The 5,062-nt window shown below is 36.0% G+C and overlaps 1 pseudogene across 1 annotated transcript; it reads left to right on the top strand.

Annotated features, from left to right (window-relative positions):
- The first annotated feature begins 1,609 nt into the window (after nucleotides 1-1,609).
- On the top strand, nucleotides 1,610-4,140 carry LOC143546231 (putative dolichyl pyrophosphate Man9GlcNAc2 alpha-1,3-glucosyltransferase; annotated as a pseudogene). Its single transcript, XR_013137568.1, has 7 exons — nucleotides 1,610-1,727; nucleotides 1,775-1,901; nucleotides 1,984-2,164; nucleotides 2,246-2,353; nucleotides 2,445-2,606; nucleotides 3,275-3,525; nucleotides 3,641-4,140. The product of XR_013137568.1 is annotated as a putative dolichyl pyrophosphate Man9GlcNAc2 alpha-1,3-glucosyltransferase (transcript).
- Nucleotides 4,141-5,062: the final 922 nt, after the last annotated feature.

The following is a 5,062-nucleotide window of genomic DNA, read 5'->3' as shown; positions in this document are numbered from 1 at the left end:
GTTAGGTTTCCCATCACGACACTTGATGTACTAGGCGGTTAAAAAGAAGTATATGGGGATTTATGATAGGCTAAAAGTGTTGCTCAACTTGGTGACTCGACTGTTAAGGTTGCACATGTTGGGATTTATGTAGTAAAACAGGTATCTTGGATTTCTAAGAATCATGATCACACTTTCAGATCAAAACTATTTGTGATTCACAAATGAATTGATCGGATAAAACTCAGAGTTAGAGCAAGAGATTTAGTATATGATAATTGTGAGAGAATCTTGAACCAAAAAATGAAATCGTATGATCAAGATGCAGGTTTTAGGGCTTGGGGTCAGTGACTGCTTAAGCTTAAGCAATTATCACGAATTTAAATTTTAAATTCATCAAGCACGCTCATCTTGTAACTCATTTATTACATATGAAATTTAATAATAAGTAAATTTCTATTGTAAGTTTTATAAAACAACATATGTCCAAAATAAAAAATTTCGTCCCAAGTTGGGGACTCTGCCCCTTGGAACCCGCTACCAAGAGCGTTGTCCCTGGACCCCCCTATGGAACCCCCATTACTTATCAATTGGGTATTCAATATAATAAGATCAAATAAGTGTCCACCCCGCACCGACTTATTTCGTTTCATATTACGATTAACTTGATCAACAAATTAATCCAAATTACACTAAAATAGCCAACAACACAATCGATAATTTTATACATTTAAATAAAGATTGTCAAATCACATTTAACGTCGTGAAACTTTTTTTTAATTAGCCTACCGATGTAACCCGAATCCATTTGAAAAATAAACTTTTAGGCTACGGGTTTGGATCAAATTCAAATTAAGTTACACGTTAATTGTAAGAATAAAGCATTATAATTATTTAATTACATCATAATATAGTTATACTAATGTGTAATTATTACCATATATTAATATATAATATAATTACACTACTTAATTTAGCACGCCAAGTTGCCCCGTGGGCTATTATTCCAACATAACTTCCCTGTTAATTTGATGTTTAATTGTCAAAAGCCCAATTTAAAACCATTATCGCATACTTGGATTATAATTTACCAACGTAGGACTCAATATTGCTTCTTCTAATCAAATCCTAGGTTGTCGACTTCGACTGTTTTCGGCACTTCACCAGTCTGCAGTAGCTTCTCGATTCTGCACTATTCAATTCGCCATCTCAATTTTGTTGGTAAACTTTCTCACTTCTTTTGTCACTTTAGTTGATTTGTGATCTGGTGCCCTAATTTGCGAATCTGATGCCTCATTTTGTGATTTTAGTTGCTGTGATTTGTAAATTTAGTTTCTGTTACTCCGCACCGCGATTGATTATTGTTTTATATTTCAAACTATATGATACCTTAGCTTATTACTCAATTACTGATTACTCTTCTTCTTCTTCTTATTAGTATTATTATTTTGTTCTTTGTATAATATCCATAGGAGATGAAAAGGCCAAAGGTAACAAAGACAGTGAAAGTAGAAGTCAAAGACAATAACGGGTGTTTCCGCCCCATTCATTTGCGTTAGTCTATTTGCAATTCTCGTGCGTCTTGCTGTATCTCTGCACCCGTATTCTGGAGCGAGGGACCCACCCAAATATGGAGATTTTGAAGCACAGAGTCATTGGATGGAAATCAGCACCAATCTTCCAGTCAACCGAATGGTATCGAAACACTACTAACAATGATCTTACTTACTGGGGACTCGATTATCCGCGCAACTCCCAGTTCTTTCTCTTCTTTCTTTTTTCTCATCAAAAGAAGATTGCTGGAAGAAAAGAGATCCGCCACTTACCGCTTATCAAAGTTATATTCACGGTCTCGTTTTAAGATTCTTTCATCCTAAATCGGTTTCACTTTACACTTCACGCGGCCATGAATCCTATTTCGGGTTGGTTGTTTTCGTTTTTGATAATATTTGATTATTTTCTGACGTTGTACGTTTTCAACTTCTGATATATCTTTTTATGCAGAAAACTGCTAATGAGGTGGACAGTTTTAGCCTCTGATGTCCTCATATTCTTTCCTGCAGTTTTGTGGCTTATTGTAGCCTATGCAGACCGATTAAAAGGGCATGAAAGTAAAATAGCGTGGCATGTTGCAATGATTTTACTTAACCCATGCCTCATCGTCATTGACCATGGTCATTTTCAGGCACGCATAAAAGTTTTTGAATTCGTATTCTCGTCTTACATTTTAAAACAATATTTTATTTTATCTTATTTTTAATTACAGTATAATTGCATAAGCTTAGGACTTACTGTTGGAGCTATTGCAGCGGTCCTGTGTGATAAAGATCTTGTTGCTTCGTTCTTGTTCAGTCTTGCACTCAACCACAAACAGGTTTTTATAATTAAATGTTTAAGCATGGAATATATATAACATAAATAGACAATGTTGCAGTATGTGTAACGTGTTTTATATCGTTGTGCAGATGAGTGCTTATTATGCCCCTGCTTTGTTCAGCTATTTATTGGGTAAATGCCTGAAACGTAAAAATCCTATTCTAGAAGTAACAAAGTTGGGTACAATTGTTATTGGAACATTTGCTCTTGTTTGGTGGCCATATCTTCACTCTCGAGCCACGGTTTTGGAGGTACAGCCAACTTCTATTGCATGCAAGATAGACTGAATTGCATCTTTCATCTTTTAGTTGAAATATCATATCTTGGTCACTTACTTTTATGGCTGTATACGAGCCGAGCCAGCCAGGTTGGGCTTGAACTCGAATTTAAATGAGTCGGCCCGGCTCATAAAAAGCTCAAGCCAGCTTCAGGCTCGTCGAGCAGGCTTGGCTCATTTATTTTAATGAGCTGAAAAGTCGAGCTTGAGCTTTGCTCATGAATAGCTTGAGCCAGCTCTTTAAGCCTTATTATTATTATTTTTTTGGAAGTTTTATCTTTGTACACATATTTTTTAACAAATTATAATTTTTCAACATACACAAAAATTTATAAACTAGAGAATTTGTAATATTATATGCATTATTTCTGTTTCTTTTAAGATCATTTGGCAGATTTAATATATTATATGTATTAGTTTTTTGTTTTTCAAATACTTTTATATGTATATTAAAATTTGGGGTTTAATTTAATGAGCCAATGAGCGAGCCAACCCTGGCTCGAGCTCGAGCTCGACTCGTTTACAAACGAGTTTTTTTCGAGCGAGACACGAGCAGTGATCTTTTTTGCAGCCCTACTTGCTTTATGCTTTGCATACTATCATGAGGTTAAGATTTGATAAATGGTTATTTAACATTTGCAGGTTTTATCCCGCCTTGCTCCATTTGAGAGGGGATTATAAGAGGATTATGTGGCTAATTTTTGGTGCACAACTTCCGTTCTCATAAAATGGAAGCGATTATTCACCACACAGTCACTAAAACTCTTGTCTATTAATGACTATCTCTTCATCTCTGCTTTCAATGATTCTGCAAATACGTGCTCCAAATACCCGAGCTTTCCTCTACGGGTTGCTCAATAGTGCTTTCTCATTCTATCTCTTCTCATTTCAAGGTAAGCGGGTACATAACCACCTATATAATACAACTAAAACAAAACGCACGAGTGTTTATGCATTCTTGCAGTTCTCAATTTATAATCAGTTCTGATGTGGTTTTGAAATTTGCAGTACACGAGAAGTCTATTCTTCTGCCACTATTGCCTGCAAGCATCTTAGCCGTAGAAGAACCATTTATGTTTCGATGGTTTACACAGTTCGCTTTGCTCTCGATGTTTCCATTATTAATCCGTGACAATTACTCCTTCCATACATCGCTCTCTATGGTATCTTTATCTTTGCTTACTTTGCTCCAAATGGAAAACCCGACACATCAAAATCTCATTTTTCGTCTCGTGTGATATCGCTTTTTATGGGTTTTCTTCTTTTGTTGTCTTTTGCTCTTCATATTATTTATCTTACCATAGACCCTCCAAAGAAATACCCGTTTCTGTTTGAAGCCGTTATCATGCTTTTATGTTTCTCTCAGTTTGTTTTGGTTGCGGTTTGCTCAAACTGGAAACAGTGGGTTTTGTCTAGGAAATTGGCCGTTGGTAGTGAAAAGAAACGGGTTTAATTGTTTCTTCTTTTTGTTTTTTCTGTTAGGCTATGATGAGAATGTACCTAAAAGAGAATTAATGATATATTGTTTGTGTTCTCTGTTGTGTTGCAGCTAAAAGAGAAGTATATGATAAGAAAATAATTGTTTCAAAACATTTTTTTTTAACCGTGAACTTTTATAAACAAACCAATGCCAACAAACACTGAAAAAATAAACAACCCGCTAGCTACCTCCACACACGGAGAACAGCCCCGAAAGGAAAAAAGAGCAAATTACATGAATTAAAACTTACACCAATTTGCCCAATCAATTGTTCTATATTTGGACCTATTCTTGAAAAAAAGAAAACCTTGTGCTTTTATCTATCCTATAATGCCTTCTACCTTAACCTCTTTACCTTCAAACACATTATCATTTCTCGCTTTTCCAAATCCTTAAACAAGCAATAACAATTATCATGTGAAAAATCTCTCTATGACTCCAACCTTGGAAGTCTTGTGTGGCTCTAACGAGTCTTTGATTGAGCAACCAAAAACCGGGGAACTTTACACCATCGACTCACAAAATCCCAAATTACCGCCGCGACCCCACATACTGTAGGAATACGGTTCGCCAACTCCTCTTCCGTGTCACACACAGTTAATATCCGAAACTCTAATATTCCTTCTTTCCAACGCTCTTCGAGTAAGAATTCTTTTCATCTCCACCCTCCAAACGTGTGTATTACACTTCACCGAAATCCATTTACACCACTTCATAACATAATTATTACCAGACATCTTATTTTTAAAAATAATTTTTTTTACTGAACTAACCGGAAATTCACCGTCTTTCTCCTAACCAATCCTACACATCCGGCCCATTTCTCCACTGGGCCAGTTTCATAAGCTGAAACCTTATCTCCCATTCTACAAACTCTTGGGCACTATGTGGGCTCCTAATCCATCCGAAGCTACTGCCAATTCTCCAAAATCTTTCATTAACTCCGCACC

The sequence above is a fragment of the Bidens hawaiensis genome, unplaced genomic scaffold (genome assembly GCF_021521415.1).
Source record: "Bidens hawaiensis isolate Kalapana, Puna unplaced genomic scaffold, B.hawaiensis_p1.1 tig00000904_1, whole genome shotgun sequence".
Taxonomy (NCBI): domain Eukaryota; kingdom Viridiplantae; phylum Streptophyta; class Magnoliopsida; order Asterales; family Asteraceae; genus Bidens; species Bidens hawaiensis.
Note: the sequence above shows the minus strand (reverse complement) of the source record. Positions and strands in the feature narration are given on the sequence as shown.